Here is a 13,537-nt window from a genome sequence, read left to right on the forward strand (position 1 = left end):
GAAAGAATATGGTACAACTGTAAATCTGCTGAGTGACCATGCAAGAAGGGGACCAGTGAGGGAGTCCACTGAGATATCTGCTGCAGTTACAACCTGCAGTGGCTGAGATGGGAGAGACAGCGCATCCAACAACTGTTGCCTGGTGCTTCACCAGTCGCAGTTTTATGAGAGAGTGGCAAAGAGAAGGTCACTTTTGGTGGGGGGGGGGGGAATCATAAAATCTTGACTAGAGTTTGCCAGAAGGCATGTGGGAGACTCTGATGTCAGCTGGAAGTAGGTTTTATGGTCTGATGAAATCAAAATTGAGCTTCTTGGCAATCAGATTAAAGGCTATGTTTGGCATAAGCCAAACACCGCACATCATCAAAAATACACCATCCCTACCGTGAAGCCTGGTGGTGGCTGCATCATGCTGTGGAGATGCTTCACTGCAGCAGGCCCTGGAAGGCTTGTGAAGGCAGAGGGTAAAGTGAATGCAGTAAAATACAGGGAAATCCTGGAGGTAAACTTGATGCAGTTTGCATGAGAACTATGACTTGGGAGAAGACTTGTCTTCCAGCAAGACAATGACCCCAAGTAAAAAGCCAAAGCTGTGCAAGAGTTGCTTAAACACTTGAAGGTGATGTCCTGGAGAGACCAAATCAGAGTCCAGCCCTCAATCCAATTGAGAATTTATGGGGTGAAAAGGGCTGTTCACTCACGATCTCCATTCAATCTGAAAGAACTTTTGTAAGGTAGTTTTGTAAGGAAGGATGGGGAAAGATTGCAGTGTCCAGAATGTGAAAAGCTGATAGAGACCTAACCACACAGACTTCAAGCTGTAATTGCTGCCAAAGTTTCATCTACTAAATACCAACTTGAAGGGGGTGAGTGATTATCGTAATTATTTAAGAATTGTAATAAATTTAGACCAATTTGTAGAGATCTTTTTTCATTTTGACAGAAAGTCTTTTCTGATGATCACAATAAAAAAAGTCAAATTAAGTCCACCGTGATTCATTGTTGTGAAACAATAAAACATGAAAACATGCAAGGGGATGAATATTTTTTGGCATTGTAGCTAATACATTCCAATTGAGACAGAGAATTCCAAAAGAAACTTTAGGTTCCAAATACAGTATTAAACACAATAGATTTTGCGGATGCTGGAGTCCCTTCATCTGGTGGAGAAGGTAGATGACTGAAGAATAGGGAGTCTGATAGTGAAGTACAGTTTACCATGCAATAAAGGGGAAAAATAGGGAACAAGAGGGAGGATGGTGTCCATAATGGCTGTAACAATAGCTGCCATCACTGCTCCCCAGCTGAAAGAAGTATCCATCCTAATCAAAAAGTTTTGCGGGAGCCATGGTAGCATAACAGTTGGCTGTAAGTTAGGGGTTGAATTCCACTTTGCCTCCCCATATTCAGTAAGGAGTTTGTACATTCTCTCTGTGACCACATGGATTCTCTCTGGGTGCTCCAGTTTCCACCCACATTCCAAAGAAATATGGTTAAGCTTAGTAAATTGTGGGCATGCTCTGTTGGTGCTGGAAGCTTGGCGGCACTTGTGGGCTGCCTGACACAATCCTTGCAGATTTGATGGGTGTAACTAATATATTTCACTGTATGTTAGTGTGCCAGATATCATTAAAGGTATGTATTAGCCTGAAATAATCTGAATATTGACGCGCCAGAAACTGGGTGCCTCCAGAAACGTGTGGAAGAACCACCAGCTGCATCCGTCCACAAAAATCTAGATGTACAAGGCTGCTGTTTTCACTGCACTGCTATATCGCACTGGAGCCTGGGTCTTGTACCGCAAGCAAATCCAGTTGCTCAAGCGTTTCCATCAGCACTGCCTCTGCTCCAAGATAAGTGTCAGCTGGCAGGATTGTGTCTCCAACAATGAGGTTCTGGAAAAGGCTCAATTTTCAAGCACTGAAGCCACTTTACAGCACAAGCAGCTCCACTGGTCTGACCACGTGTCTTGCATGGACAGCTCCAGGTTACCGAAAGTAGTACACTATGGAGAATTCTCTCAGGGCAAGAAAGATTGTAGTGCCTCGCGTAAGAGATACCAAGACCAACTTAAGCAGCAGCTCTCTCAGGTGAATATTGAGGTTAACTAGTGGCTGCAGCTGGCTTGTGACAGAGGCCGCTGAACCATGGCAGCCAAGACTTTTGAGGAATCCAGAGGAGCGGCTGCTGAAGAGAAGAGGAGACACAGGAAGGATCCTACTACCCTAATGGCCCCATCCCAGCTGTACCTGTGTCCCTACTGCTCCCAAGTTTGTAGATTCAGAATTGGCCCCCACAGTCACCAATGATCATGCCATCACTCCTGAAGACTGTTCTTCCCTTCTGATCTTCGCAAGTGCAGAACCAGCCATCATCTGAAGGAAGTCTCCATAATGATTTAAAATATGTGTACTGCACTTCAATGATTGTGAAAATATAGAATGTTGCATTTCAAACATACTTAGAGTCACTAAGTTATAGAAAACTACAGCACAGTCCTTTGGCCTATCTAGTTCGTAATGAACCATTTAAACTGTCTACTTCCATTGACCTGCACCCAGACCATAGCCCTACATATCCCTCACATCCATGTACCTATCCAAACTTCTCTTCAACATTGAAGTTAAGCTTGCATGCACGCTCTGTGCTGGCAACTTGTTCCACACTCTCACCACCCTCTGAGTGAAGTTCCTCTTCATCTTTCCCTTAAACATTTCACCTTTCACCTTAACCCATGGCCTCTAGTTGTGATCTCCCCCAATCTCAATGGAAAAAACCTGGTTGCAATTACCCTATCTACCCCACTCATAGTTTTGTGTACCTCTATAGAAAAGGCTTGTCAGAAGGGCAGTGTTATGATAATTGTGGGGGATTTTAACATGCGAGTGGATTGGGAAAATCAGGTCGGCACTGGATCTCAAGAGAGAGAATTTGTAGAATGTCTGTGAGATGGCTTTTTAGAACAACTTGTTGTTGAGCCCACTAGGGGATCGGCTGTACTGGATTGGGTATTGTGTAATGAACCAGAGGTGATTAGAGAGATTGAGGTGAAGGAACCCTTAGGAGGCAGTGATCATAACATGATTGAGTTCACTGTGAAATTTGAAAAAGAGAAGCCGAAATCTGATGTGTCGGTATTTCAGTGGAGTAAAGGAAATTACAGTGGCATGAGAGAGGAACTGGCCAAAGTTGACTGGAAAGGGACACTGGCAGGAAAGACGGCAGAGCAGCAGTGGCTGGAGTTTATGCGAGAAGTGAGGAAGGTGCAAGACAGGTATATTCCAAAAAAGAAGAAATTTTCAAATGCAGAAAGGATACAACCATGGTTAACAAGAGAAGTCAAAGCCAAAGTTAAAGCAAAGGAGAGGGCATACAAGGAAGCAAAAATTAGTGGGAAGACAGAGGATTGGGAAGTTTTTAAAAGCTTACAAAAGGAAACTAAGAAGGTCATTAAGAGGGAAAAGATGAACTATGAAAGGAAGCTAGCAAATAATATCAAAGAGGATACTAAAAGCTTTTTCAAGTATATAAAGAGTAAAAAACAGGTGAGAGTTGATATAGGACTGATAGAAAATGATGCTGGAGAAATTGTAATGGGAGATAAGGAGATGGCAGAGGAACTGAATGAGTATTTTGCATCAGTTTGCACTGAGGAAGACATCAGCAGTGTACCAGACACTCAAGGGTGGCAGGGAAGAGAAGTGTGCTTGGATTTCATCCAGTTTCAACTCCAGCTCCTTATCATGGGGTGTTAGAAGCTGCAGCTCGATGCACTTCTTGCTGGTGCAGTTGTCAGGGACACTGAAGGTCTCCCTGTCTTCACACATCCCACAAGAGGAGCATTCAGCTATCTTGCCTGGCATCCCTACTGCTCTAACTGTAATTATAAAGAAAGAAACAATAAATAAACTAAAAAAATAACTACTTACAGCTTCTTGCCTTGTCTCACTCAAGCCTCTCCTCGCTAAAGCCTCAAATCCCCACTCTAACACTGGCCCCTCCGACAAAGACCACGCCACTTGGCCCTGCCATAGTTTTGTTTGCCCTTGCTAACGAATCCTGATCGCTGATTGGTTGCTGTTCAAATGCTGAAACTCCCGCGAAGTACTTACTGGCCTGTGTGAGTCATCTCTTCTCTTCATCCTGATCTCTGATTGGGCACTGTTCAAATGCCTCAGTTTTAGTTCCAGGATGTCTCTCATCAGTTTAAACAAATCTCTCATTAGTAGAAAGCAACAATGTATAAGAAAGGAAAAAATATTTTGCAGTTTTTACAGAGAATACATGAAAAGATAAAAATTTGTTTTGCATCCAGATTTTTTTCCCCATTTGTAGGCTTTAAGAAGGTTCAGGGAAGCTGCTGTTTTGAACTTTGAGTATATGATATTGATACTTCCACAGCTGTACAGGGTAGGAATTTCCGAGATTTAGATCCAGCAATGATAAAAGGACAATGATTATATTGTCAAGTGACATAGGGACTTGTGTCAAGTTCCTTCTATTGTCAAGAGATGAGAGGGAACTTGCAGATGATGAAGCTCCCTGCGCCTTAGTGATGAAAGATACTGCCTAGATAAGGTGTAGCATTGTACTTACAAATTATAAGCATAAGTAGACCGTACAGCACCTGGAACATGCTTGATTTAAGTTTGCTTTGCCATTTGATTTCCATATTCTGCCATTTTATTTCCATATTCTCTGATTCTTAATTTTGGCATCAAATTTGCATAACAACCAAGATGCCGCAAGCCTCTGGGACAGTACTCCAAATATTTCAAAGTTTCTCATCTTGATTCTATGTGACTGAATTCTTGTCCAACTTCTGGGTTCTCAACCAGAAGCAATGACCCCTAGGAATTTACTCCAGAATCTTGTGTCAATGAAATGCCTAGTTCTTCTAAATTCTTGAGAGTATAGACCATTCTGTCACAGGTGTCTCTCACACAGCTGTCTGCAGTAAACCAGTACTGCACTGAGTGGGAAAAAAACTGAACGGGGTGTTTTGTGTGGGATACTCTCACATCTCAAGTGTATTGTTGGACCTGTATTCATCTAAACAACCCTCTTGTTTATGAACAGTGGAAGGTCCTTTGAGCATTCGGGTGAGTCACCTGCCATGGCATCTGAGCTGTCACTAGTATCTTTGAGGCTGTTTGTAGTTGATGTTGACCTTTACAATATTAATGGTGGAGTGATGTATGTCAAGGGAAAGTGCTTAGACTTTCTGCTATTAGAGATGGTTACTGTTTAGCACTAATGTGGCTTGTCCACTCTTGTAAAGGCAGGCATTAATGATGGAGGATGCAGCTCCCTTCAATATATCAGTACGGTATTTGGGCAATTGAAGAAAAGGGTATCTGCAGATAAACTCCTCAAACCTGGTACAAAATTCATGGGCTAAAGGGCAGCATTGGTTCCTGCCCTCCTGTACATTCTTGAGACCTAGACTACTAACACCAGGCATCTCAAGGCACTAGAAAGATACCATTAATGCTCCCTCTTCAGAATCCTCTATATTTACCGGAAAGATAAGCAAATCAATGCCAGTGGCCTCTCCCACATTACAGTTCAACACAGACCTCATCCGTCCCCTCAAAACCCATAAATCCAGATGAGCTAAATTATCCTCATTCCTGAGGGCTGCCTCAGAACAATGTACACTACATGTTACACATTGCTTACCAACTCACATCTGTCTGCTGCGTAGATCTTGTCCCATGCTGACATAGACAGTTTCACCTTTTGGGGGTGGAGGGGGTTGGGGTGGTATTTAGGATTGAGATAAAACATTTGGCCTGATGACTGACTGCTGTCTAAACCTCAGTAGCTTCTGGATCTCCATATCTTATTTCTATTGTCAAAGGTCAAAGTCAAAAGTTCATTTATTATCAAAGTACACAACTCTGATATTCTTCTTTTCCAGATAGCCATGAAACCAAGAAAAGAAAGGCAGCACGCCCATCAACCCCCAAATACCCCTCCCTCACACACAAAAAATGAGACAGATTAGGTGAAAAACACAGAATACCAAAAAAAAAGACTGGAAAAAGTCCTCAGCCCAAGTCCACACTCAAAACACAGAAAACCTGGGAAACATTCTCCCTCTCTGTACCAGAGTGATCTCACCAGTGATTAAAAGGTAGTCTCTCCTCTTGGACAGCAGAGCAATTCCCCCAGCGATTTTAAAGGGTAGATGGCCAACGTTTCAATCTCCCTCATGGGTTTAATCGGTGAACAATGGAAGCTTTAATCAGTGAAATGGAGCTGAGCATTGGCTTGCAGCAAGGGCCCTGCATTGCTGCTTCTGCCTACCAGAATCCCCTCCGAGACTGCAGAGTGCTGAAGCACCCAATCACAGGCTCCAACAATTCCAGAATCACATACAAGATGAAAAAACAAATGTAAAAGACATAAAAGAAGTGAAATATATGGTTTCATGATCATGAAGATGTAGACAGAAGGAGCTTTGTACGCAGGTGCCATCTTGATCGGAAGTATATTATACAGAAGTTCTGGCTTGCTGGGAGTCAAATGCAGATGATCCAATCTCCTCTACTACTGAATTCAATATTGCATCCAGAGGTGGTTCCTGATCACTTATGCTGAGGGGCTGCATATGCTTTGTTTCTGATTCCTTGGTTTTATGTCAGCTGCAGAAAATTGAAGTGATGTTTTAAAAAAAAAGTGGTTTGTTTTTTTCGCTTAATTAATATTTGTTGTTGTTCCTCTCCACGCCTTGTGGTGCATCGGGCAGTAGCCTTGCTGTTTCTTTAGTATTTGTCTGTTTATTCACAATGCCAAGTTGCTCAACCCAGCATGGATAGAAAGTGTGTAAGGAGCTGGCTGGATTCGAACCTTGGACCACATGCCTTGAAATCTGGTGTGGATGCTGTTACGTACCCCGTAACTGGGTTGCCAAACCAGCAGAAATGGATCACTCAGTTGGAGTCTGGAGTACTAGAACTAAGAAAGTTTAATTAAAGGAACAAGCAACACAGTAATCGAAAGGATAATAAATGCAACAGTTCAGCAATGCTAAACACACATGTGCACAGAATTAAGATAACAGCATCAATCAAGCTCTATCGTTGTCTAGGGGTAAATGACCAAATTTCAAAGTGACTCAAAGTTCAGTCCAGTTTAGTAGTTCAGTTCGCAGTAATCGTTGCCATGGCGATGGACAACGTGGGGGAAGAGAGAGAGAGAGAACAGGAACAACAGTTCATTCAGACACGGCTTCACTCACAGACCCACGATATGGCTCACAAGCAGCTTTTGGGCAGGTCCTTAGTGATGTCACCTGAGGTCACCGACTGTGACCCCTCCTCCAGATGCGGTCGATCCTCTGCAGTGAACCCGGCACCCAGGCAAGGGCGGACACACACCAGGTTCCCGCTGATCGTACCTTTCCACTCTGGCCGTTGTCTGATACTTCTCACCGACTCGTGAGAGGCGTACCGCTTCCAGGGTCTCGTTACCTCGGGTGTCGTGTGTCCTGCCTTAGCGAACCAGTCCCTTTTTATCCCCCTGCTGGGGTATCGCCTGTCCATCACTTCAAACAGTTCAGGGTTCAAAGGGGGAGCCACTCCAGACAGCTCTCTCTCCCACGTCCCTTCATTACACATCTCCAGACGCTGCTCCATTGTTCCTTATCTCTCCTTCCCCTGAGGGCAGGTGGCAGACCACTTGCTGATGTCACTGATGCTAACCTAAGCCAGCAAACATCTTAATTTTATGTGTATTCTCGTCACAATGCCACTGCACCACCAGCTGGCTCTTTTTTTGGTGTCTATATATCTATTAAACTATATATTTTACATTTTAATTTAATTCAGCTGTTTCTAAATATCCTTGATTAACTGAAATACTGAGAGATGTTGGAACAAAGAGGTCAGTAAGACATCAGAGAATTCTGGGAATTTCCAGGAACCCTCACTAGGCCTTGGGTTCAGCCACCAGAGGCCTAGTTGCTGCTTGCAGACCACTTTACTTCAGTGCTGCCTTTATGTGGCTATAGAAAGCAAGAGCGACCATCGTTTAGCACATAATATGATTCAGGCTAATGTATAGTGACTAGGGAACATTTCCGACAATATTAATACAAAGATCCCGAGTTTCAGATGATTTTCAGATGATAGATTTTTATATGTATAATCACCATTTGTTCCTGGCATGATGCTAGCTTTATCACAGATATGGGATGGGATTTTTTTAAGAAATGCTTTTAGTTGTGCAAAACTTCCAGCATTTCTTGGCTAAATTTTAACAATCCAGTACTTCTACATGCAGAAGCATATAAGTCTCAATCCAGCTGACAATTATTTGCCAATGATTTCTTGATTGCATGCTTGTTCTCATTCCTGATGCAGGCATGGCTGGAACTAAAGCAAGGAGTTCACCCCATTGGAAAGGAATTGCAGGGATGAGGTGGTTGTGGATAGAGGTTTCAGCTTATTTAACTTGTGCTAATATATCCCTTTAGATTTTAACTAGTTTAACTATATATAATAGTTAAATTAAAATTAAGTAATGCATAAACAGAAATGTATATTTAAAAAAAGTAGTGAGATAGTGTTCATGGGTTCAATGTCCATTTAGGAATCAGATGGCAGAGGGGAAGAAGCTGTTCCTGAATGGCTGAGTGTGTGCCTTCAGGCTTCTGTACCCCTTCCTGATAGTAAGAACGAAAAGATGGTATGCCTTGGGTAGTCGAGGTTCTTATTGACGGATGCCGCCTTTCTGAGGCACCACTCCTTGAAGATGCCTTGGATACTACACAGGCTAGTACCCATGATGGAGCTGACAAATTTTACCACTCACTGCAGTTTACTTTGTTACCATGTAGTAGCCTCCCCCCATGCCAGATGAGGGTCAGCCAGTCAGAATGCTCACCACGGTACATCTGTAGAAGTTTTTGAGTGCTTTAGTTGATAAACCAAATCTCTTCAAACTCCTAATGAAATATAGCTGCTGTCTTGCCTTTTTTCTAGCTGTATCAATATGTTGGGACCATAATCTGGGAGTGTTGGCGTGTGGCCAAGTGGTTAAGGCGTTTGTCTAGTGATCTGAAGGTCGCTAGTTCGAGCCTTGGCCGAGGCAACGTGTTGTGTCCTTGAGCAAGGCACTTAGCCACACATTGCTCTGTGATGACACCGGTGCCAAGCTGTATGGGTCCTAATGCCCTTCCCTTGGACAACAGCGGTGACGTGGAGAGGGGAGACTTGCAGCATGGGCAACTGCCGGTCTTCCAGGCCTGCACCCTGGAAACCTTCCAGGGCGCAAATCCATGGTCTCACGAGACCAACAGATGTCTGTCTATCTGTGTCTGTCTGTCTCTCTCTTTATATATATATAATGATACAGTTTAGCAGTGAGTGTGGCTAGTTCAATATTGCACTTGTATTTTGACCAATGTTAAAGCAATTAAAATTCCGAATGCTGATTGATGCCTCAAATATTTCCTTTCTGATTTTGCAGCTGCAGTCTCAATGTTACTTATCTATAATTAGCAGAGTATAAACCGGATTATTCTTTATTTCCACCTCTGGGTTGGGCATCTCTGAAGAAAGATCAGTGAATGTCCTAAAAGGGGAATATTTGCATGAAGAGGCTGAATATCCAGCACTTTCCAAATATTTTGGGACTAACGAATGCCTGAACTGACACTAGGGTATTGTCAAACTGATGGTTGATCAATTAACATATTTGATAAAATGTACCTGTTGTGTCCAATGCATGGCAGATAACCAAGCTCATGCTATAAGAACAAATAGTAGTAAACCTGCTGTGTTGCATTTGACACAATCAAGCACCTTAATCAAATGAATCCATCTTTACCCCTAAAAGGAATAGGGGGTGCATATTTATACATGAAAGCTGGTTTATTTAATGCACTGGTGATTGCTTTTTGTACAAAAGTTTGTAATCCTGTTCAAGAAAGTAAAGTTCTTTTAAATTTCCTCAACATAACAAATTCATTTTTCAGCACCATTTAAAAAATTTCAATTCGCTAATAGAAATCTGTGCGCAACATTAAATGGATGTGATATATACAAGCCAAGCCCACACACATTTTCACCAACCTGGATTGGATATCCACTGAAATAACTTTAACCAAAGGGCAGCATGTTAGCTTTCTGGCACAGAACAGTGCCAGAATTGCCAGAATAGTGAATGCATTATTATTGTTCCATCATGTCATTCCAAACTGTATTTTCTGTTGATGATGAAGGAAAGTATTTAGTGAAAGTTATTGACAGTACAGTCCTGAGTCTGTGTGCCATGCCATTCAAGCCTATCAGTTGATCTACAATAATCCATCGTCCATATAAATTAGTTCACATAAGTCTACATGTGGACTCTTAAAGTAAAGACTCTTAAAGCTCTGTACATGTAATCATCCCTTAGACCACACTTTATTTAAGTTAGCAGTGCATAATTTTGATAGTAGTACCACTTAATAATTTCCTTACAAGAATATTAAATTACTCATTCAATTTGCTTTATAAAAATAAATTCCATTTTGTTTTATTTAATCAAATCTTATTTATTAATATATTGTTTTCACAAAAGTTGAGGTGCTAATATTAAACATATATTGATTTGATGAGATAGTCAATAGAAATGGCACTTTTATGTAAACATTGTCAAATATTAGGATAAAGTATCTTAATTTGGAGGTTAAATAACTGAAAATTGCATGCAAAAATTATACATTATTACATAAACGTTTATTTCATTTCTTGTTAATCATAGCTTCACTTTGAGGAGAATTGCAAAGGACACAATGGGATTCTTCAGTGCTATCTGGATCTACCTATAGTTTCCATTTCAAAGGGTCTTTTAATTTTTCTGAAAAACAAAACAGCAGGACAATTGATACAATCTTTGCAGATTCACTGATTCTTGTGCACCTGGGAAACATCAGGTCAGAGAAGCAGAGGATTTGATTCACTAATCACGCAGAACCACAGAGCCTGAGTGAAAATAATTTTTATTGCTTTGCAATGAACTGAGTTGAAGATGGCGCTGATGCAACCCTGATTGCAATCATGTCTTTCTGTGAGCACAGAGATGTGGAACTAACCAATACATTACTCAACTTGGTTTTATTATTCAATAACTAAATTAATAATATACTATTAAATATGGAGTTTAATAACTATTAAATATTTCTTGGGGACAGGCGAGTCCTGGGCTGGACATCCTGCTCACTTAAGTAATGGGAAGTGTCTTCCATAGCTTCTCTTTTCCAGGTGTATTGATTGCCGCACGACCAGTGTTTGGCTCTTCATGCAGGAAGTTACTCACATATGGTCTCTCCTACACTATTGTGTCCATAGCAATGCCTTCAGGTGGCTTCCCTGTTCTTACTGAGTTGGCTATGTCATGGCACGACTGAGTGTCCAGCGGTATAACTGGGCGGGCAGGCTGGGCTATCAGCCTTGGTTGGCAGCCAACCTAAGAGGTGGGCAACTCCGATTCCAAACCCAGGTAGATGGGACTCATTAGCCTTGCCGGGTAGTCTGTCTACAAGGAGGAAAATCTACAGCCTTGCAGTCATCGCAGCTCACTGTGCCATTGTGGAATGTCTCCTGGCCTGAAGAGTGGAATCGGTCTCACTATAAACCTACACAGCGCAGGCAGGAAGAAAAGTCCTACAGCGATGGAGAAGGGGCGAACCAACAGGTGTTAGATGACACTGGAAGTTGTGGTCCCAACTCCTTTACAGTCACCAATGATCGTGCCGTTGCTCCTGAGGACTCTTCTTCCTCCTGATCTTCGCAAGTGAAGAACCAGCCATCATCATCATCAAATATTTCTTATTCAGTTTTCATAAACTAATGAAAAATAACAACTAAAATGTAATTTGACAGTAAAAGGGAAGGAACTGAATTAGCATGTAAGAAGCAGACAAACTTGATGTCAATTGAAATTTTATTCTTTGTGTATTTAAATTATCTTGATTTAATCATATTAAGTTAATTAGCTTGTTCCTCAGGGGCAACAAATATTAATTACATCTTTTATTAATGAGGTATTTAAAGATCTGTTATAGTTTCACTTGTAGTGAGGCAACACTGTTTTAGATGTTAAGTAAAATAGTCCTTGGGATTGATGCTGCCTGAACTGCTGTGTTCCTCCAGCATTTTGTGTATGTGTTTCTTAGTCCTGAATTTAGTCTCTACCTGGACATAAATACCTGCCTGTTTAATCATAGCGTTGGTAGGAAAGTGAGTCAAGAGATGTGGACAGTGAATTGATGGCAAGCGGACTTGCTTTTGAGGCAAAATTATGACAGAACGCTACAATGGAAAAGAAACATGGAGTGGGGAGGGGTTTGGGCCTACAAGAACAAGAGTTGGGTCAGACATACCAAGGAAAATAAGGGCAACAAATACATACAAATGTGTCAATCTTTTAAAGCTAAATTATTCAGTACGGTCCTTGGGCAGTTAGAAACCTGAACCAGGCTGTAAAGTTAAATTGGACTGACAGCTCAGAAAGATAAATAGCAATGTTATATTTGCATAATATAACAATGCTAAAACTATGGAATAAAATGCACTACCACAATCTGAGCCTGGAAAAATGGACATAGAAGTGTCAGTTGAAAGGTAAAAACTGGTCTACACTAGTGTATATTAGAAGCAAAATGGGTAAGACAAAGAGTGTGATTGTGAAGCAATCACAAGTTGTTGGAGATGCAAGAGTGAAGGATCTCCTAAAGTTTTACTTGTAGTGAGGCAACACAGTTTTAGATGTTAAATAAAATAGTCACTAGAACAACAGAAGTGAATGGGTAATAAGTTGTAAATTTAAACCTAATACTTAATAATGCTGTTGGAACACCCTTGTACAACTATTAAATTTCTTTGGATCTTGCTAGCTAACATTCATTGCCTACCAAGTTTCCCCAGGTTTCGGGCAGACATTTCTCTTTAAGCTGCTGATTTTTTTTGTGATTAGTACAAGCTCTGATGCTGCAAGGTTCTGGAGATGCACAGAGTTTATTCATCTGTGGGAAGGTTTTTTTGAGATATGGAAGTGAATAATAATGATGAGAATAAGGACCATCATTAAAAATCAAGATTACAATATGTCAGAATTGCAGAGGACCATAAGAAGCATTTAACCATTGAATTTAGTGTAAGTGCAACACAATTCCAAAGAGAGAGGCAGAACTCTGAAGTCAACTTGTATTGATGTGTAGAGCAGCCACATTTGTGAGGTTTTCACTAAGATACTTACATTTCCATGTATTCCTTTTTGCTGAGTATCTTTAGTTATTGGCTTGAATTTTTTCACTGCAAGAGAAGTACATTTTAATATGAAAATGATGTTGCATGGTACTTGGCTTCAGCAATTTATTCACACAAATACACTTTTGCTGTCAGCTTCTATCAAAGTAAACTGAACAATGTGTGCTTAGAACTGTATGTCACAAGACACTGGAACTATATCACTACACTTTCTAGATCTGTAGCATACAGTTTGAGGATATATTTTGTAAATTAATCTTAATTCAAATTCATCC

Source organism: Mobula hypostoma, chromosome 4, assembly GCF_963921235.1.
Source record: "Mobula hypostoma chromosome 4, sMobHyp1.1, whole genome shotgun sequence".
NCBI classification, from domain to species: domain Eukaryota; kingdom Metazoa; phylum Chordata; class Chondrichthyes; order Myliobatiformes; family Myliobatidae; genus Mobula; species Mobula hypostoma.